Below are 22,525 nucleotides of genomic sequence, written 5' to 3'. Positions count from 1 at the left end.
AGGAAATGGGGAAGGAAGGGCGAGGTTTTCCCTTGCCGACTGTGCCAAAAGGTCCTGGGTGGCTTTGGCCGAAAGTGACCTCGAAATGTCCTGCACTCGATGTTTCGGGAAAACAACGAGTAGACAGGAGGGAGCAACAGCAAAGAAGGACCTCTGAGCATGGGAGACCGACTTCGTTAAGAAGGAACAGTAAACCGACCTCTTCTTCACGATGCCGGCCCCATAAAGGGAGGCGATTTCACTCGCTCCGTCTCTTACTGACTTGTCCATACAAGACAAAACACATAAGATCATCTGGTGAAATTGACTCTGGCACTTCAATTTCTTGGCTAGGACTCCCAACGACCAATCAAGGAAGTTAAATACTTCTAGCACTCTAAACATACCTTTGAGCAAATGATCCATTCGTTCATTGCCCAAGTCGTCTTAGCAGAGTTAAGGGCAGTTCTCCTTGTCGAATCTACCAGTGCCGAAAATCCGAATCAGCCGAAGAACGGTAGACCCAATCCTAAGGGCTCTCTCCTGTTTCGTACCAGAAACCAGCGCGTTCCTGATAACTTCGAAGGAGGAAAAGCGAACATCGTTTTCCCCGCTTCTTCTTTGGAAGCCATCCAGGAACCAAAACTCCTCAGTGCCTTCTTCATAGAAAGAGTTGGCTTCATCCTCACACAAGAAGAACTCTTCGCTGTCTTCGCCGTTGAAAAAGTGAGTGAGGAGAAGGAAGGGAGACCGTAGGCGTAAGGGAATCCCCAAAAACTTGTAAAAGTAGCTCTGTAAGCTTCTTGTAAGAAGAGACAGCAGCAGAAGTGTTCGGTTCCTCATCCCGAACCTTCTAGGACGTCTTTGTCGGGCGAGCGCGGAAGATCCTTAGGTTTACGAAAGGGATCCTAGCAGGAGTTGAGCTCGAGTTTGGAGAACGCCCTCTCTTAGAAGAGTTTCACATCCACTGGAGAACGATGAGAAAGATCTGGGAAGTATACGATGAGACTCCCTCTTCGAGGTATCGGAATCTCAGCCGAAGGAGAGTAGGGCTCCTACTCCGAGATTCTCGGAAACATCCGCAGGGCGCTTACGAGGAGGCGAGCGCCTACTATACTCTATGCACCTATCCTGGGGCGAGCGGCTGCCAGGAGAAGAGCGCCTATCGAGAGCAGAGCGCTTGCGCGGCTCTCCATACCTGTCCAGTTGCGTACGATCAACGGAAGTTCGACTGGAAGGCGAAATGCGCCTACTAGGAGAAGGCTGCTTGCGAGACTCTTGACGTCTAACAAGAGGGTAACATTCAGGAGAAGGGCGCTTCAAAACTAACGAGGCGCCTACTTGGAGAAGGGCGCTTCCGGGATTCCTGGTGCCTACCAAGAGACAAACGGTCAGGAGAAGTGCGCCTAGAAGCGGGGGGAGAGCGCCTACACGGAGAAGGGCGCTTGAAAGACTCTTGTTGTCTGCCCTTAGGAGAATAATCAGGAGTATGACGCCTTAAAGAGACGAGCGCCTACTAGGAGAGCTATGTGCAGTAGGCTCTTGGCGCCTACCTTGCGGGGAGCGGCTAACAGTAGGCCGTCTATCATGCACACGACTCCTACCAGACTCTAGATGCCTGTCAGGAGAGAAGTCACGATCCGATACTCGAGGAGAGTGACATCTGGAAGAAGAACGCCTACTTGTATAAGGCGCCTTCTATAATCTTGAGCTGCTGAGGAGAAGTCTCCACGCGAGGGAGTTGAAGAAATCGCGTGATGAGCAGGTGCAGTGCGCTTACCGGAAGCGGGAATCCAATCTGGAGAAAAAACTTCTTTCTCCATAGAGCGTCCTACCGATGTTTGGCGCCTTGAAATTGAAAGAGAGCAGCGCAGCGAGGGCGCTCACGCGAGTGAGGGCGCTCCCGCGAGCGAGGGCGCTCACGCGAGCCCCCACCTTCATACGAAACCTCCCATATGAGGAGAACGATCCTCTGAAGAGCGGCGCCTATATCTCTTGATCGGAAGAGAAACGTCCTTCTTCCTACGTGATCTAACTGCTAGAGAGTCTGCTAGCGCCGATCTGAGCTTGAAGTCCCGCGAGTACTCTCGTAGGAGAATCTTCTAATTCTTCCTCGGAAGCAGGCGCCGAGCGCGGAGCGCGAGAAGAAGAACGATCACAGATTTCTTGTGTTTCTTCGCCTCCACCGACGATTCTTCCGGGAAACCTCCGACTAGAAGCCAAAGGACTGCAGGGAGCCTTCCAAGCCCTCTTCAACGGGCGCGACGCATCCGGGGAGTTCCAACCTCTCTTCGGAGAGGGAGACGACGAAGAGGAGAAGCATTGGCGTAGGAGCTCCTTTCTTGTAGCGATCCGAGGCAGCCTGGGAGCGTACTTCAGGATCTGCCGAGGGGACGCCTGACCGGTGGGGGCTCTCCCTAGCCCTCCTGCGGCTTTCGACTTTCCTACTCCACTGGAACTGGGAGTCTGGAAGAGGTCTAGGCCTAGAGGCACTAAGGAGCCGGTCAGACGCACCCTCCACAACACTGGGGACACTGCACTGATCACTAACACTCTCCTTACCTTCCAACTGACGAATCTTCTGATCCACAGAACGATTCTTGGCTTTCAGAGCTGCCGCCTCCGAAGGCGAATCTCCGGCTTCGGTGCGGGGAGCCGGGGCTGCAACTTGGGAAGAAGGTTCTAATTCTACGTTAGTACTATTAGGATCCACATCCAACTCACTCATTCTAGATCTGCTAGAACTTCTAGAGGAAGCCTTACGCACTCTATCACGTTCCAACTTCCTAACATAAGAAGAGAGAGCCTTATATTCTTCTTCATTCAATCCCTTACATTCACTACAAGGGTTAGCAAACGCACAATCATTCCCCCTGCATTTCATGCAAACCGTGTGGGGGTCTACCGAAGCTTTCGGCAACCTCACCTTACATCCTTCATTCACGCAAACCCTAAACAACACCGAAGTTTTAACTACCGATTCTAGATCAGACATCGTTAAAGAAAATCAAACTCAAAATCAAACCGGTCCACAATCAGCGTATGCCAAGCCAAACAAAGCGAATACGTCACCAAAAGAAGTCCAAATTAACTCCAGGCAAGCGAGAATCGAAAAACTATCGAGAGGAACCGACAACAGTTGTTATCGTTCCCGCGACAGAGAAAAATCTGACAAGCTTACGGGAGTGGTTCGTACATCCGCCACCCAGCGGCGGGTAAGGTAGACCACCTGACCTACCTGTCGCGTGTGCCGCGAGATTTGAAATTCTGTCGGGAACGTCGGAGACTATAGCTAAGTATATATCTGTCAGGGAAGTTCATGTACAAACTTTAAAGTGAATTTCTTTAACAAACACCAAATTGTAAGTAATGAAACACTGTCCAGTGTTAGAAACATTTGCAATTATAGCAGAAATTTACGATAAATTCTCTTACATCCTTTTGGTATCTTAATACAGTATTGAGCACAACCTGTATACACAACTTGTCGAACCAGAAATTAAATAGTTATTCAAACAATTACCAATACTCAGCTGAAGAAACTAGTTATTCTAAATACATTTTTGCTGCAGAAACAAAATGCTAATATGCAACAAAGGAACAAAATTCAATGATCTCTACAGCATTGAAATCTATGGCTTAAAAAAAAAAGGTGAATTATAACTAAAATAGAAAACAAACCTTAAGCCTTATGTATGCAGTAGAAAGAAAGTCTGAGCTGCAACCCTATGAAGGTGTGTAACTTATACATAAACCAAACAAGGCTCCATGCAGCACAAAAAGCACAAACTGTAAGGGATGAAGACAAAATCAACCAAACACCAAACAAAGAGCAAACGAAAAACCAAGGTCGAGGTTGGAGTTTCCAAAACTCTACCAATAATAAGCCTTGAGGTTAAGTTCGTGAAATAAAAAGTAAACGTATGGTTTATGCAGCATTAGAAAGTACAAGAGATAAACTAAAAATATATACTTCTGAATAAGTGGGTGACCTAAGGGTTTGTGTAATATAATACAACTCTCCACATGCAATGTCAAAAGTAAATGCAGTACAATAAATAACCTACATGATTCACGAACTGTAAGCATAAGAGTCATGCTTGCAGAGTAATCTTTAGGTCTCATCACTGCATCTTCAGTTCTAAGGATAGAAGATACTAGGTATGTGCAAGTGATACAATTCTTTCTAAATGTGCTTGTCAATATACAGTACTGTATATCTAAGTTGAAAGGGTGTGTACATGTCATAGATGAGTGTTCCAACAGTACCATCTAGCTTTTTGGATATGGTGATCCAATGAATCATAAGCATTTCTTGGTACCATACTGCATGTATGATTGTTTCCAGGTGACTTTATTTGCAAGATGAACTGTTGTGACGAGTTAAACTGTTGTGACGAGTTACTACCTCATTAATACTTGTATGTAACACTATGAAGTTTAAAAAAAAAAAAGCATCTTTATACGATGCTCTGTTCACTTCAGGCAATAAAATCACAACCAGTTAAAATGAGAGGGATTCACATATAAACATTTATATACTAATACAAGTAGTCCCTGGTCAAAACGGCTATCCAGTTTTACAGTGCTTGTCTAGGGACACTGTTACCTGGATTTTCTGTGCTGATCTGTGGTAGCAGTGCCGATCTATGGTTAAAGGTGCAGATATCCGGTTAACAGCGCCGTTAAGCAGGTTTTTAGTGCTGTTATTGTAGATTTTTGGTTAGCAGCATTGGCTGGGAACAGAACCCCACCTGTTAACTGGGGACTCCCTGCATATGAATATACGTATACATACACACAGGCAGTCCCTGGCTATCGGCAGACTCAGTTATCGGGGGATCTTGTTTTATGGTGCTTGTCCAGCACCAAAAATGGGTGGTTTTCAGCGCCATAATGCACATTTCCAGTTATTGGCACTGATACATATCTAATAAGAGGCACCATTAACCAGTTATCAGCGGCATAAATCACAGATTTTCGGTTATCGCCGACTTTCACTTATGATCGAGCAATCGGAGAACATCCGAATCCACAACATTAACTGGGGACTGCCTGTACACGTATGTATAAATATTAAATAATATGCACATATATTTTAAAGTCATGGTAAAGATGGATCTAGTCAGCTCCAGGAAAAGGTACCTGAATCTTGAGTGAACTTACATTTCTTGCGATACACATGAAAAAAAACCTTGCCCTGATATTTTAGTGCTTTAAGTGATGTATTAAAAAATATGAACAAAGGTCCACAGATGTTCATAATTAATGAAAAATATAGAATGTCTTGAGATATCAACTGGTCAGGATTTACACCTAATGTATAATCTACCATGTATGTGGTACATTTCCAGACCTGAAGTGTCAGTGTGATACACTTTCCTTTCCTTTAAACACAACCAACAAATATAAAAATTACTAAGTTCCCCATAATACACAAACAAAAGCTCAGCCAGACAAATAAAGTAGTGTGAACTAATGCTCCAGAGAGAGAGAGAGAGAGAGAGAGAGAGAGAGAGAGAGAGAGAGAGAGAGAGAGAGAGAGAGAGAGAGAGAGAGCACACCTTCTTTCAAAGAGATCTGAACTCTCCAGTTTTTCAAGAGAAGCTAATAATTCAGATTTATTAACTGGACTGGTGGAAAGCCAAATACTTTACCCACATGACCTACAACCATATTTAACAACTGACATTACGCAGCAGATGGGCAGTATAACCACAACAGACAAGGGTGGCCATGTAGTAGGTAGATCAAGCAGGAACCAAATATAAATTACGTCACTATCGAAATTCTGTTCTAGTTTTACTTCCTGTAACAAGATGAATAAAATTTATTGATGGGACCCAACAACAATTAAAACCAACCCTACAACAGTACCGAAAGCTTTCTCTGCTAATATTTCCCATAAGGAGATACCAAACCACATTTGTCAGTTACACATATACAAACAAAATTAAAACATATCTGTGATACATGAATGTTTACTAGTATCCACTCTGACAATATCTACAACAACCTTCTAATATTATAATATTCTTATTTGACAGGACCTACATAATTCTAAGTATGAAATGAGCTTTCTTGCATCAGAAAATCTCCCAAGAGCAAGATTATTGTGATTTTTCCATAAAGGCCAACAGACAAATGATCATATTGTCCTTCAAGAGTGACACAAAAAAAGGGGGAGGGGACCTGGAAAACTTAAAGGAAGACAATTCCAAAGGCTGGTGGTAAAGGACAAGCAAGCATCAAATTCTACATTTAAAGGATGAGATGAATCACTATAAGGAACAAAGATTCCCCATGATAACATCAGACTGCATAAATGAGGATGGCTTGAATGCAATGTGGCACGATGTAAAGACAAGCAATCAAAACAGCAACATCCCTCGCAAATCAATAATAAATTACACAAACTTTTACACAATTTCCTTAACAGAGCAGTTAACGTAAGTCTATTGAAAATGTATAGCTATTAAATTTATTTCTAGCAGAGTATTACTTGGAGCAAATTAACAATCAGCAAAGTACAGTACACAAAAATGTTGTTCCCTTAAGGAAGCATACACCATGCCTGACATGGCCCCTTGGAGACTACTATAGGTGTTCTGCAGTATCCCTTTGACATACGACTGCTCAGTTCTTTTCATTCTTGTTTCCATTTGTTCTCCTTATTCCAAAATTCACGGATCATATGAGAGCCATCTGGTGAGCCATATGAGTCTGAAGATGTGACTGTAGTCTAGTTAAAGTACTCTTAAATAGTTATAGTAACAATGACAAATACATTGTAACAAAGTTGTATGACTTCAGGCTACATAATATGCAGAGTTACTATCAGCTTTTGTATAACAGGTTTTGACGTAGAAAAACCTATTTTTGGTAGCCGCTGTCCGAGTCCTCAAGGAGTGCCGTTTCCATGGTCTATCTAGAGCTCCAAGGTGACCAGACTAATGACAAAGAATTCTCCTAACTGGTCTTATGGCCAGGTATCATCTTATATTGATAAACATTATAAAAAGTGATAGATTATAAATGGACTCCAGATAATAGGGCATTTTATATTATCCTCAGTGAACGCTAATACCCATTTAGCTACTACGTCAAACCGCAAGACGAAGAAGTGGTTATACCCATACGCACCATCAAAACCGCAGGATGAAGAAGTGGTTATGCGCATAAGCACCATCATGTTGTTTACGTATGACCACAGTCCGACCAAGACGCCATTCCTTTCCGTTGGTCAAAACCCAAGTCTTTTCATCAAGGAAATGGGAGGGTTTTGAGGACTCAACAGAGACTACCAAAAATAGGTTTTTCCTACATCAAAACATGTTTTTTGATAGTGTGGTCACTGTCTCATCCTCAAGGAGCTTTACAAAGAAATGGACGGGTGATGAAAAGCACTTGGATTCTAATCATAAACCCCAAAATTTTCCTGGTCCAGGGCCATGCCACTAAATTTCAAGGCCTCATTATCTATTTCAAACACCTTTAGGTTTGGTAGCAAATAACAAGAAACTAAGTGCAGACTTACGGTTTTTAGGGTGAAGTTCTGTTGTGACTTACCTAGGCATGCTGGGTATGGTTGCAGCGTTGTCAAACCACCCCCAGCGATAATTAGCATACTCACGTGTTGGGAAGACCCATGGTTTGCCGCTGCAGTGCCTATGGGTCAAAACATCTTTGCCACGTACCGATACACAATGTAGTCGAATTCATTCAAGGTTGTGGCAAGTGTTACTAGTGAGTAGGAAACAACTGACCTTTTGGGATGTCTGACATGACCTCTAGGTTAACCCAAGTTCATGAACTGGGCATAATGTTATATCTGTTAACTGTAGTTTACTCAAAATAATTTCCTTCTTAAAGGGGTCCCATTCTTGGCCAGGAATGACAGGCCAGAGGACAATAAAAACCGATTGTCAGCTTTTTACTCTATGTATTATCCCCATCTAAGGGAACCTAGTTGCTAATACGAGCTCCTGATGCTAATGCAATCAAGAACATTGCATACTGAAGCTTGTGAGTTGTGATTGTCCCCCTCTACGAGGAAGACCCGTAGTTTGTATCAGGTCCACTGAATAGCAGGACTGATTGAAGTCTAAGCACCTTGTTCAGGGACCAAGTAACTGGAAGCCTTCTCGAGCTGATCTTTGTAGTGCAAAGGACTGAAGAAGGGAAGTGACAACTCCTATACTAGTCAAATCAGGAAATCATAAATCAATGATCCTGTCAATGTTGCCTTGCATTCTACAATTTCTGTAACTGCAAGGTATTTATTTGTCTTCAATAGAATAAGAAATTTAAAATTTGTTTCACTAGAATTTTGACTGGGTTCTTGGCATGGATATAATGTAACTATATCTTCCGTACATACTGCACATACTGGTACTACCAGATATATGAAGTCTGTACTTAGCAATGTTGGACGAGTAATTTTCATGGTATAAATATTTAAGAAAATCCACTCGTGAAGGTCTTGGCTTAGAAATGACAATCCTTAAAACCACTTTCCCTCCTACTAACTGGGATAAAACAGCGGACAGTTTTGGAATTCATCTCTTCACCCACTAATATAGTACATACTAATAGGAACTTATGCCTGTTTGGCTAATTTGGGGCTATATTAAGTGAGCTGATCCTTAGTAGTATAGGAGTTTGCTCAACATCCTCAAAATCTGTAACTATGGAGGAAAGGATATGTCGTCCTCCATCTGTTAGTCTTACAGGAAGGCAATGCTTGCTGTTGCTTGCCTGGAAGTTTGTGATTCTCATATGTGGCGAACAGGTTCATTTCCATTTGTGGAAGCATGTTGGCTATTTTCTGAAAGAGTAGTTGTCCAATTCCATTCAGGTGAGGCTGTCATTTTCCTTGATAAGGAGTCTTCTATTATATTGAGACACCCAGTAAGGTGAAAAAAAACTTTCGCTTCTACAAACAGCTGGCAACTGCAAAATGCAAGAAGCGCCATGTACTGGTGAAAAAGACGGTTTACTGTTTTTCATGCACATTAAAATCACTGTTCCACAGTCTAAACTAAAAATTTTATTAGCTGGAACTTGAAATTACACATTCGGCTTTCAAGTTGGGAGTTTCATGAACTTCAGTAATGAAATCAATAAGCAAAGAATGAAACTTGGAGTTAATGATCCTAAATTGCTTGCAGTGATGTGTGCTGGCGAAAAAAGGTGTTTTACGGCTTTTCATGCACACTATAAACTACAAAATTTTAAACTAAATTTGTGCAATTAGCTTTCAACTTATAAGTTTCCATGAACCTTGGTACAGTGGGGCCCCCTTATTTGCATTCTCTGGATTCGCAAATTTCTCTCTGGACCATATCTACCAATTATTTGTGGAAATTTCAACTTTGCAGTATTTTCCTCTGAAAAGTATCCAGAAATTCCTGGTTTTTTAAAAGCAATTTCACCATAAAATGCACCTTTAGTGATAAAACTATAAAAAAAACCAGGTATAAAAATTTTTAGTGGAGTTTTCTTGGGTTTTAACTACCAAAATAGGCCATTTCAGCGTTTTCATAAGGGTTCCAACTCTATTCAAGGATTCTAACCATTCGCCGTGTGTGTGTCAGGTACGCATCCCCTGCGAATACAGGGGGACCATTGTAATGAAATTAATAAACGAAGAAGAAAATTCTCGAAGCTAGCCTTATGATCATAATCGTAAGAAGCCCCTCTGTGCGCTGGCAAAATGAGCCAATCACGCCTTTTCACTCACAAATCATTGCTCCACAATCTAAACTAAAAAATCTTTTAACTAGAACTTGAAGCTATGCACCTAGCTGAATCAATAAGAACAGACTTCTCTGAGCTCTGGTTTCTTCACCGAGCAGAGAAAGGAATGGCGTCTTGGTCGAATTTTGGTTGTATGAAAACAATATAACTTGTATGCACATAACCACTTCTCCTCCTTGCAGTTTTGATATAGTAGGTAAACTGGGTATGGGCAGTTCCCGATTAATGGCGACATAAGGTGCTGATAGTAGAGTTATGGCTCCATAACATACCTAATGAAACTTGGCGCCATAAATCACAGTTTCGGTTAATGGCCGTTTTCGCTTACCAGCAACCCGCTGAGAACAGAACCCCCGCTGATAACCGGGGACTGCCTGTATTAGCGTTTCGCTGAGGATAACAAAAAGTGCCCTATTATCCAGAGTCCATTTATACTCTATCACGTGTTGCAATGTTTATAATTACGATACAATACCCGGCCATACGACCAGTTCAGAGAATTGTTTGACATTAGTCTGGTCACCATGGAGCTCTGGATAGACCATGGAAAAGTTATTCCTTGAGGAAAAGACAATGACTATGCTATAAAAAATGTAGTTCAGTAAACAACTGTTCTGTCAGCATACAAAGGTAAATACCACAAATATGAATTAAAATTGATCCTTTCACTCAAAATAGGGCATGTGACTGTTGCATGCATTATAGCACAGCTTTTAATGTAGGATATCCAGGAGCTTATCTACTTAAGATTCATATGTACTGATGTAAGGGTTAAGAAGCAAAGGGGGTCGGTTAGTCGAGACGATACAATAGCAATCTTGGTAAACCATCCAACAGCAGTTCTAGCATTATGATGGAAGAAATGAAAATAATATTTCTTCTTTTCTATTGCCACTGGGTTTTATGGTAGGCTTGGACTACACTCTCTGAATTTATAGGTGTATTACTTCAGTTAAAAATGAAAGCTGGATGCTACTAGTTTCACAGTCTTCAGTCTAATGAAGGGCAGTTTTTTTCTCTTCTCACTGGGTGGTGCTGGTAAATTGATTTTTATAGCAGCACTATTTCATGGTACTGGAGACTAGCGCAATAAGGGTGATATAGATTTTCAACTTATTTGTAAAGTTGTAAAGCAAACCACTTCTACTAGATGTACTTGGCATATGTTGTTTGGTATGTTGACCATACAGGTGAGCAAGTAAATTAATCTAGTCATTTTCCAGAGCACGCAAATTGTATTAAGATCCTTTTTCTTTTTAAAACTAACCTGTTTTTGTTCAAGTTAACCCTATTGAGGCTGCCAAAGGTACAGCCTGCATTATCTATGAAATTCTGATGCTTCAGTTTCCATGTTTGACTTTGCAGAAACTTTGCATGCTAAGTTGCTAATAAAACTGAGAAGTTGTCCTTATGAGAACCTGATATTTATTGTAGTTAGGCTTCTATACATGTACTCATCTACTTTCCTTTGAGCTTACTGAACAGCATGCAGTCAAGTTTGCCAAAGGCATTGGCAAAGAAAAGTTACAATTTTGTGACTGAATTCTAGAACTTTGATTACTGTCTCTAGCTGATCTGCTGTGATGTCATACACCCCCTATAAACCGAGGCTGGTCTGCTGGATCACAAATGGTCAGAAATTTGAAAATTACTTTCTATATGTTGAAAGATCATAAAGTGCGTCATAGAGTCATGGCGAGACATAATAATCCATAGCATTACCAAAATGAAAATCCCAAAGATTTAGAACTAAATGAACCACAATTGAAAGGGCTGTGTGGAGTGCTGGTGTCATATTTACAATACTGAAGACATGTGACCCACCAAGAAAGTATAATGGAGAAGCCAACATTTTTTAGCTGTTACTTAAGCCCCTAGCAGTAAGACAACTACTGAAACATAGCTCTGGTTAATTTTGTTTCATATGGGGTCTTAAAGGGATCTAAAGTAGTTACATTACAGCATGGATTGAGTTTTAGAGAGGATATTGGATGAGAGAATACGAGAAATGGTAAAGATCAGGAAACAGCACTATGGATGGCATCCACCGTCCCTCTTCCTCTCATCAGAGGGGAAGAGGGACGGTGGATGCCATCTCCATAGCAAGACAGCTAGAGGAAACAAGGCCAGAGGGAAACCAGGAGCTCTATTGTGCATTTATACACCTGGAAAAGCATAAGATAGCATCCCAAGAGAAGTGATGTTTTGGTATTTGAAGAGGAAAGTCTCAGAAAAGTTGGTTACACTGATCGAGATGATAAACTACCAAAGAATGTGCGCATAAATAATAAGAGAAAACTTGGAAGTGAAGTTAGTGTTGGATTACACCAGGGATAAAAGTGAATGTGCATAAGACATTGTAGAGTGGCAGGAGTCTTTTACAGAAGGGTGGCTTAAAGGTGAATGTGAATAAAACGGAGGTTTTGCCGAGCAGTAGGGAAGCTAAAGGCAGAATAGTAATGGAAGAAAGAAGAGGTTCAATTATAAAACAGGTGGAAAAGTTTAAATACTTAGGATCTACTCTAAACCAAGAGGGAGGATGTGAGGCTGAAGCTGACAGGATAAAATCTGCAAGGGGGAAATGGAGAGAGGTAGCTGGAGTAGTATGTGATAAGGAAATTACAATCAAGCTAAAAGCCAAGACCTATAGCACACTGATAAGATCAGTGTTGATGTGTGGATCAGAAAGTTGGGCTTTAAGAAAAGAGGAAGTAAAACTTGACAGAACAGAGATGAGAATGCTGAAGTGGATTATGGGAATATCGCTGCTTGAGAGATTGGAAAATTGTAAGAAGGGCAGACTTAGTAAAGATTACAGAGGTAATAAAAATCACAATTGAGATGGTACGGGGATGTTTTTTTAAGGATGGATGATGAGGAACGAGTGAGGAGGGCTTGGTAGGAACCTGTTAAGAGGAAGAAGATCAAGAGGGAGACAGAGAATTAAATGGTAAGATAAAGTAATTAAATGGTGAGATAAAGTGAAGGAAGATATGGAGAGAAGAGGTTTGGTGGAGCATGATGCATTTGATAGAAGGCAGTAGAGAAGGCGCATCCAGCAACCTACCCCTTAATGTAGGGATAGCGGTGGGAAAGAGAGGAAGACATTCAATCTCAAACCAATTCTTAATTGCAGCACTACTTACAACATGCACGACACTAAAAGCATAAGCTATACAGCTGGTGAACTACCTGACAATATGTAACTAGAGAGAAAAGAAAATTTCACACACCTGTTTGCACAATCACGGATGACTGTATATCACGAAATATACAACCAGTTAACATTACCTATCTAGAATAAAAATATTAAATAAGCAAGACTGCCAGCAGCCTTTTCCAACTTCTTTTCCTTCTTATTGATTAAATGTCCTTAAATCCTACAGTACCTTGCTGACAAAATGGAAAATATTGCTTAAGCCTTGACGGGTTCTTTATTAAGCTTCCATATTTTGATGCAAAATTCAGTGGGTGTGTGAATGTATGATTTAATACATAAAAAAATTTAATGGCTCACCAAGCCAGACTATCCTTTCACTTACCATTCCCACTGTGAATGGCTAGACTGACAAAAATTATGACAGAAATTGAGGGGTTCAGGGATGAAGACAGACATTATGAATGAGGCCTTCTGTTCAGATTTACATTGGGTAAATTGCACCTTGCATTACTAATGATTTATTTGTCCTTAATTCAGGAAATCATAGAAATAGATGGAAACGGCTCATCCCGAACGGCGACTCCATATAAAAATGGAACCAGCTGGGAAGTTATGAGACTAAAATAAGCACTTCTTTGGTATTTCCCATTTTTCCTCTATGTAATAGAGCCAACCCGTTCCAGCCTTTCATTTTTTATACTATCTGGTGCACTAACCTTTCAACCTACAAAATCCCTTGGTATGGCTGATACCCTGCCATCAACCCCATTGATATTTCAACAGATGGATGCTGTCATAAATTACCAATTGAAAGGGGTAAATTATAATCCTTCTGAATTTTACCAGCAGTTCACTAACCCCTTCAAATAGTAATCTATTTTCTGTACCCTTTGTAGCCTCTTAATCAATATAACTGACTGTAGGTCTATGGCCTTTGGTTGTTACAAGCCTTGTTGGTTTACAGGATTTGGCTGTTAAATCACCTTGTACTGTGATTAGTTACTGGTTTTCAATTTCCTGCTATAAAACTACTTTTTTGGCAATTTCATTTAAATTTTTAAAATTCATGATTAGTTAGTGTTGCAAATATGAAATTTTTTTTTAATGCTACTTCCATAAGCACATCCATCTATCAATTTTGCAGTAACCAATCTCAAAAGTAGAACAAATGGCAAGCAGCCCAAAAGTCTTTTCTTCCCTTGTTTGTTTGTATGGTGTTTTCATGTTATATGGAACCAGTGGTTATTCGCAACGGGACCAACGGCTTTACATGAGTTCCAAACCACGTCGAGAGTGAATTTCTACCACCAGAAATTTTGTTTGTTTGTTTGTTTGTTTGTTTGTATGTTATTTTTGTTGCAGGGAACCAGTGGTTATTCAGCAACGGAACCAACGGCTTCACATGACTGCTGAACCACGTCAAAAGTGAACTTCTATCACCAGAAATACACATCTCTCAAACCTCAATGGAATGACCGAGAATTGAACTTGCAGCCACCGAGGTGGCAGGCCAAGACCATACTGATCACGCCACTGAGGCGCTGATATCACCAAAAATACACATCTGACTCCTCAATAGAATGACTGAGAATTGAACTCGCAGCCACTGAGGTGGCAGGCAAAGACCATACCAATCACGCCACTAAGGCGCTCTTTTCTTCCCTTGGCTGGGTACTGTTTATAGGCAGTCCCCAAGTTGCATCGGACTCATCTTGCGCAGTTCTGAGGTTACATAGCTATTCAAATATATTCATCAAATATTATTTCCCGGGTTAACAGTGAATGCTTCGGGTTCACATGCCCCGTCGAACGGAAGACTGGAACTTAAATATGGCGCCAAATTACAGAATGGTGAAAATTTGGAGGGTTTTTATGTAAAGTTCAATTAAAATGAAAGTTACGGAATTTCTCTGCTGGTCCTATAACTTGTGATGGTGCACAAGTCTCTCTTCAACAGCTATTTCCATCCTTCCAAAGGACAATTTTTCTCACACTTGTAACCAGTTTTAAACAATCCTTTAACTTTTTATTTCAAACATAAAAAGATTCTATAACACGTCAATTCACTGATAAAATTTGGCATTTGCCTTTAGCTCTCTTAAATTTCAACTAGGCACCACCTTTAACAGGGGGGGAGGCCAAGTCTAATTCAAATCATTGTTCATAAGGATACAGACTGATTTATATTTCTTCCATTTAACACTTTACCTACTCAACTAATTTCCTTGTAGCATCCCTAGCTGCAAGGCCAATTTACTTGCATTAGATGCCATATACAACAAACACCTAAGCCCTCCTCTTAACAAAACATGAAAGCATAGCTACAAAGCCAAGCACTGGGGCACTTTCCCGTTTCACGTTCAGCTTGGGTGATGGGAAGAAGATAAGTCTGGCCATATCTCTAACTCCTAGGGTCTAAATAAGATGAGATACTATGGAAATTGATGGAAAAGCTCTTCCTTAGTCACTCTGGATTTGTCACACTTACAGGAACAGCTTCAATTTACCAATACACAAACCAAGGATGAGAACCATCTCTGGAGAAGAAATTAAAAAAACCACTATGATCATGAAACAGGGATCTTCCTTTTGTGTTTGAAGATACAGTAGTATACTAGTACATAACCACATTTAGTGGGAACCGTTTCTTGTATGACTGCAGAGCGAGTGCAACTAGAATAGGAGATGCAACCTTGGAGGCATCTCCTTGGAGAAAGGAAGGGTAATTCAAAGTATATATACTTAGCTGCTGTCTAAATGTGTATAAGGCTTCCCTGGGATCATGTGGTACTCTACTAAAATAACACAGGCGACTGTGATTACCAGCCTCACTCAAGAGCATTAAAAAACTTGAAAATCAGTAAAGGCAGTCCCCGGGTTATATAATTCTTGACTTAGGCGTTTGCCTCGCAGCACTGTTAACCACAATTCTTATCTTAAGTGGATTTACAGCGCCGTTACCTAATTTACAGTGTTGCAGCCTGGGCTTACGGTGCTGTAAGTGCCATTTATTCCCCATTATAATTATGATTTGGGTCGAGGTGATTTTTGGCTTACAGCGCCCTGCCAGGAACAGAACCCCCACCATAACCTGAGGACTGCCTGTACTTTACAAATATTGATTTCAATTTTGTTACCAGAGGGCAATTTCTACAGTAATTTTAGATTAGTACAAGAGTCTTACTAAAACCTTCATATTGTAATTAATTGTCCACATTGTCACAGCTGCTCCCAGCTTGTAGAATAACTTCTTGAACTTTACACTGGATATCATTGGAATGAATTCCACTATTCATTGATTTCTTCATTTTGCTGCAAAAGGACCTAACATGGTCTTTAATAAAATTGTCTAAGGCTACTACTCAGCTATCTCAATTACTGTGACAACTTCTGTTTCTCCAAGGATGACGCCAGTCTGTAGTTGATGTAGACTCCAACCTAAGAAGTGATAGCACCAAGGTAATAGTACTGGTTGGAAAAACTTTAAACCTACAAAAGTCATAATAGCTGGGCTCGATACTGTTATTGATTTTGAACCACAGTATGTTTTGTATGCCTGAAGTTTTATACACAACATACAATGACACTTAAAAATACTGTTGTTCTCAAGTCTTTAAGCCCACGTAAGAATACAGATTGGAAGTGTAAAACTGCCCTAGAAAACACAAGAACTTTTCACACACACATAGAAGAGATTGATCCTTGATTTTAGATGCCTAATTACATTATTTCCTGTGTCAAGCACAACTTCAAACAATATTTAAGATGCAGTGTTATAACTTTTCAAACTAGATAGTATTGCCTCTTATCCTGTTGAATGCTGAGTACCTCACTCAAGACCCTTTCTCAAACATGGTGAATAAGAGGAGCAACTGTTTTAAATTAAGATTTTTTTTTTTTACAGGATTTGCACACTGGGACCTGCGTTCTACTCTGTAATAGTAGAGGTAATAGCTAGGGGTGATATGCATGTCCAAAATGTAGCCTCCTTAAAATCATGCTAGTCCTCATATCTTTGTGTTCTGAAGTCTGCCTTATGAATTGGACAACTTGTTTAAAAGCTCCAAACGGGATATGTGTAATTGAGCAATTACGTACAGGCAGTCCCCGGTTATCAGCAGGGTTCCGCTCCGACGGCTTGATGATAAGTGAAATTCGCAGACGAAAGAAAATTGGAAATTCATGGCACTACTGATAGTATGTAGATTTTCAGCACTCGACAAGCACCATAAAACTGGATCGCCAATAACTGGGGCCTGCCTGTACTACAGTGACTTTTATTACATCTATAACAACCCCCCCCCCCCCCCCAGGTGATACACACCAAAAAGTCACCAATATGTCTATGATTGCAGGACAAGCACAACCTTCACATATGGTAATGAAACAGCTGATATCACAATGAACTTGCATCTTCACATACAAAAATGATAAATCTATATTCAGACATATTTTCCCAGAGTATACATTTTTGTTGTGGATGAAACAAGGGGGTAATCTATTCAAGACAGTTATTTCTTCAGTTGCTATAGCACATCCAACTTTATCATTCCACTTAAGATCTCACAGTACAAGACGTATACAATACTGTGCTATTTACTTTACCCTAGTACGATCTCTTTGGAGAGTACTTATTGGGAATTTTTTTTAATGCAAGTATGCAGAAAATGACAGGCTGAACTCTACAGAATTCTCCATATGAAATTCTAAAATTACAAGCTTTGAAATAAGAAACCATAATGGAGATTTCGCTCTCACTTCTTGGAGTGATAGAACATAACAATTGAAGCACTCCACCTGTTATGATTTGACAATCAAATTGCAGGTACTGTAATGGGCAATCGACTTCATAATTCTCTACAACTTGTGCAGAATGGGCAATACATACTCATGGATGAAGATTTCAAGAATGAACATGAGACCCTTTAGCATTAAGTCAAATCATTAGTGATAATAACCTTATTTCAAATTATAAAAAAATTCTGGAGTGCAGCAAGTTTTAGACAGAGGTTTGTCATCACCTCAGAGAAGTACAAGTGCACAATTTCAGTACTATTCACTAACTAGGCAGTTCAATCATAGCACTGCTTTTTTAAGCATTTGTGCATGCATAATTTTAAAGTAAGAGAGCCTCTTGAGATCACTGGAGGTACCTTTTTCTTTTTTATATCATTAGCATTCTGTAGTTTTAATTTCTGCAGCATCAGGTCAATAACCCCTTTAGTTATTTCTATTAAACAGGGCCAATGGTTCAGTCATGTCCAAACCATCACAGCAAATACTGTATGCCTCTATATTGCATGGTAAAACATTTTACTCCAAATAAATTAACATCACTCACAGAAAAAAAAAAGTAGCTACTTGGTAATGCAGTCACAACCAAATGCAAATTTGAGCAATATATTTCAATTACTCAAGCAGCTTAAATTCCATTGTGATTTGCCCAGTGAATTACTAGTCACAGCACTTAATACATCACCTGAGCTACTATTGTACAGTTATGCCTATAGGAAAAACATTTAATCACCTGTAGATGTTTATCCTGCCACAAGGGAATGTCGACCACTGGTAGTGGGAATTTCAGTGGACCTTTCACAAGATTACAAAGAAGGAAACTACCTGTCACTTGAAAGGATTTTTCAAAAAGAAAATGACACACAAGAGGTCAGTGCATACCAATGAAATTTTAACTTGCATGACTGCAATTAAATCACAGGTGAAATTTAACAGCTACAGGAACAGAACTCTTGACTGATTGCTCGCTTTTGAGGCTGGAAATTTGAGGCCAAGCCTGGAACTAATGAGAGGAATGCAATCCTACTCTTGTATTTCCAAAAATCTGAATCTCTTCCACGTACGGAAGAGCTGTGTGCATACGATGCAACATATCCATAAATGTGGCATCTCAAATGTCAATGGTATACAGTACTAATTATGAAGTATAATCTCATTCACTTTTCTCAATTGTTACTTTTATAAAAGGTAAACATGATGGGAGACTTAACAAATTTTTGCAGAACAGATTCCCATCACAATACAGTGCAAGATTTTCCCTTTATGGAGCCAAGATACGAGATATGAAATGAGTTTTATCCTTCTCCTTGTCCTTTGGAATTTCTGCCCAACTCACATCAGGATTAAGTCTTCCTTGGTGGTGGTGGTCTTTTCCAATGAATGTCTGGTGCTTCGTGTCCCACTTACTTCTCATTAACTGATCTTCAGTTCTCATGACATGTCCAAACCATCTGGAACTTTTAGATAAATTTATTGTCTTGGCACAGAACAGCCAAAACAGCACTTCTTTGTAATATGATTTTCCCACATACTGGCTAGGAGCTTAGCATTTTCCAGTTACCCCTTTCCAAAAATTTTTTTTCACTACCCTCCAGTACATGGAGAAATACACTTTGTAAACATGACCAGTCACTGCTCTCTGTACTGATGGATTATTATTTACCAGTACTCAGGCTATTCCCTATACAATCCCAGATACAGTTACTCCTTTCTTGCCTTCTCAAATCTTGTAACAGAAACGTTATATCTCCTCCAAGACATAATTTGTTGAAACATTGTAATTTGCCTACTAGCATGCACCACTGGGTTCACTACCCAGCAGTATTTCCCAACTCAGCCAGCCACACAGTCATTTTAATGACTACGTCAACCTCAGCTTCCTATATATATATTATAAAAACTTTCCGCAGTCTATAGTTAACAGTAGCTTGTCTGTATCTTTACATTACTTTTCCAGAGCCGTTAACTTCTTGTTGCATCCAGCTACGGCATTGTAAGTGCCATTGATGGCAAGAACTGGCATCAAGCTAATGGCGAGAAGCAGACTTACAGCAAAATCAACTTAGGGCGTGACGCTGGAACGGATCCCCCGTCGTAGTCAAGGACATACTGTACTAGGGTCCTTCCTTTTATCTGCCCTCCTTCATGACTTCCACAATTACTTTTGATATACATTTATCAGCTCATTGTTGTTCCTAGATGAATATTTTTGTCTATTCTTGTATTTCTGTTACTTTCACCAATCTTCTTGCTATAGTAGTCGTATTACAATACCGTCATCCAGCCTTATCAGTACCCTCTACCTCACTAAATTCCATTTAAACTTGCAGCTGGCTTGGATTAAACAAACCCAAAGGGCCTTGTACAATGGCAGCCCATAATTCTGATCTCTTGTGAGCAGCCAAAATGACAATTATTCTAACTCTTCTCTTATACCATCTCCAGTTTTTCAAAGCAAGGTCAATCTTAATAATTTACAATGGTTCTTTTCTTTTGTATTCCATTACTTTAAGGCTCTCTTCCATGTCAGGGTTCCATATTGTATGCTGTTAAGCTCATGGATTACTGGACAGCCTTCTAGTTTGAAAATCTGGTTGATTTTATACTCAACTATTATTGCATGCTTCTTGCTATAGGACCTTTTCCCTTATTCAACTGTCATTTCCAACTGATCCCTTATCTTTCCCAGTCTCTCAGATATCATACACTTCCCCCTTACACACCTTTGCTAGCCGAGAAATCAAATTCTCTTTCCTTTGTACCACGCTGAACTTTTGATTTCATCTGCTATAAAATGTGCTTACTCCTTGATCCAAGAAATTTAAGTTGTCAAGCCAAACACTCAGGCACATTTGGCCAACTGTTCCTATTAATTCTCGATGTGGCACTATGTCATGTTCAATCTCAAATTAAAGATAGCATATTAGCTATGCTATTTACCCATGCCAACCATAGTCATGTAAGAAGTATAACTGGTTAGTTAAGCATGATCTTCAATGAAGTCCATGAAGTACACTGTTTGATTCTAAAAGTCTATGTTACAGTGTAGTATCTTCCCAGTAACTGAGGTAAATCAATCTAGGACTACTGATGCAATATTTGGCAGCTTCCAATATTTCAATGTTTTTCTTGACTCCAAAGAGTGGGGAACAATCTCTTTCTTGACACGAGAGAGAGAGAGAGAGAGAGAGAGAGAGAGAGAGAGAGAGAGAGAGAGAGAGAGAGAGAGAGAGAGAGAGAGAGAGAGAGAGAGAGAGAGAGAGAGAGAGAGAGAGAGAGAGAGAGAGAGAAATTGCTAATTCTTTCACATAATTTGTGAGGAGTTGAGGTCAGCTTTCAATAATACCATCAAGGCAAAACAGTGTTAATGTAGTACGTGTAGTGATACTTACAAGTAGTTCCCAAACGCAGCATATCTGTAAACTGGTAGTAAATTCACTAGACCATATGTTTATTATATAAAAAAAAATTTTAAAAAGGCCAACCGCAAAACGGAAATATACAAAAATGTAACAAATCAAAACGGCTTCTGAGTAACATTCCACAAATTTAGGTGTAAAGGAAATAACTATGGGTACCAGTATTTTGGCTCTAATTTCTGGTTTCATATTTTTATCTAACATAGTAAGTGTACTATTGTACACTATTTTTCTGAACGCTTACACTGTCTTTCTCCCACTCCCCAACATTGCCCTTTTTTAAAACTAATATATTGGGATCAAGGGCAGACAGAAATAGAAGGGTATTGTTCATGGTGCAGTCCTTACATTGCCATGTTGTCTGCTAAGCTTTGCCTTACCAGCTCCTCGACCTTCTGTTTTGCCGAGAACTGTACAGTATAGTACTGTGTAACTAAGTAAGAGAATAACTTGATCACGAAATATATAAAACATGATGCTATATGTATATATAAAGGTGATGCCACGGAGGAAACTGAAAAACGATTAGTGCCGATATATTTCGGTCGTAACGACCCTTTGTAAGTGAATGGACTTACTGCCTGTTGGTAAAACACTCTAGCATGAGAGTAAGTGAAAAAAAATTCCACCTTGGCCCCACAAAATAGACTTGTACTATTAATTATTTAATGGAATAATTGAAAGCAGTGATTGACTTGTGAATGGACAAGGTGGCAGGTTGAAATAAATAGCAGGCCTTTGTTAGGGTCAAGTGACCAGCTGCACTACAACATGGCCTCTGCAGGATATCCAGGAACCTGTCTAAACTGTTTATGTGCATTGGATTTGCGATAGATGCATCAGAAGTCGGTTAATCATGAAAAGTCCTCCATTCTCCTCTGCTCTGCCTGAATTCCCATAAGGCAGAGTTAGAAACATTAATAACTAGAATTGGTATGGACTATTATTAAGATGAGCTATTTTCCCCGACTTCTCATCTATTTTCTAGCCATTAGGGACACCTCTCTCCTATTCTGTCATTCATAATGTTTGTTTGTGTGGTGTTTTTACATTGCATGAAACCAGTGGTTATTCAGCAACGGGACTAACGACTTTACAGGACTTCTGAACCACGTCGAGAGTGAACTTCTATCACCAGAAATACACCTCTCTCACTCCTCAGTGTAATGGCCGAGAATTGAACCCGCGACCACGAAGGTGGGACGCTAATACCATACCAACCAAGCCGCTGAGGCGCTTGTCATTCATAATGATCCTGGTCATACTGTGGTCAAAACTTTTCACAAACCTCAACTGGATTTTGAAATGAGACTTTAGGCACAGAGCTAGCTCACAGTAATAGTGGAGGACACATCTTTAATTGTATTGACTGTACTGGTAGATTTAGGACAGATGTTATTTATTTTCATTTTCA

At 40.1% G+C, this 22,525-nt stretch overlaps 1 protein-coding gene across 11 annotated transcripts in view; it reads right to left on the bottom strand.

Moving 5' to 3' along the window:
- The window catches only part of LOC135203605 (uncharacterized), a 366,497-nt gene that overhangs the window by 41,938 nt on the left and 302,034 nt on the right, over positions 1-22,525 (bottom strand). For 4 of the 11 annotated variants that reach the window (XM_064233416.1, XM_064233421.1, XM_064233418.1 and 1 more), the window contains exon 2: positions 3,661-3,768. The exons of the other annotated variants lie outside the window; for them this stretch is intronic. The gene's annotated coding sequence lies outside the window, so the exon portion shown is untranslated. The remainder of the gene's footprint in view (positions 1-3,660; positions 3,769-22,525) is intronic. 11 annotated transcript variants of the gene reach the window in all.

This window comes from Macrobrachium nipponense, chromosome 36, assembly GCF_015104395.2.
Source record: "Macrobrachium nipponense isolate FS-2020 chromosome 36, ASM1510439v2, whole genome shotgun sequence".
Lineage (NCBI taxonomy): Eukaryota > Metazoa > Arthropoda > Malacostraca > Decapoda > Palaemonidae > Macrobrachium > Macrobrachium nipponense.
Note: the sequence above shows the minus strand (reverse complement) of the source record. Positions and strands in the feature narration are given on the sequence as shown.